Raw genomic sequence first — 730 nt, forward strand, 5'->3', positions numbered from 1 at the left:
ATCCGAGGATCTTGCCAATATAAGGATGTATGATTCCATGTAATTTTTTTTTACTATTTTACCAGCTTATTACTTTCTCCCCCTAATTTGTGTACCAGACCTCAAACTGATCACCCATATTTTTCTCAAGGTACTTAATAATTGTGGGAGAATCATATTCAACATATATCCCCATCCTCCTTTGAGGTCTCATCTTAGTTCTCTGTGGTGAAGTAATTTGTAGATAGACGGCACATCCAAATGTCTTATGATGGGATATGTCTGGCTCTTGACCCGTTATCTAATCGATGGGGAATATCTATGCTCATTAAATGGCTTGATGCATATTAACTTAGATGCATGTAAATTTCGTGTGGCCCAAGCTGTGACTGGGAGTTTTGACCTCATAAGTAATGGTCTAGCAATCAGCTGTATGCGTTTAATAAAAGATTTCGGCCAAGCCGTACTTGGTATAGACATGTATCACGGAATTGTCCACACTTACCTCCATCGACATACCATAATCATTTAAACGCTTGAGACATGTATTCACCAGTTTATTATTTACTTAGTCTATTTGACTGGTGATGGCCTATCAATGAGTTTCCCTTGTGTACATGCTACACACGTGAGATTCTTTGGGATAACTCTTTCTTTCTTTCAATGTGTACCCATTTGTATATCAATTTTGCATAATGTTTGAACCAGGATAGCCAATCCGGTTATGCAGCCAATCCGGTTATGCCATAAA

This window comes from Brassica oleracea, chromosome C6, assembly GCF_000695525.1.
Source record: "Brassica oleracea var. oleracea cultivar TO1000 chromosome C6, BOL, whole genome shotgun sequence".
Lineage (NCBI taxonomy): Eukaryota > Viridiplantae > Streptophyta > Magnoliopsida > Brassicales > Brassicaceae > Brassica > Brassica oleracea.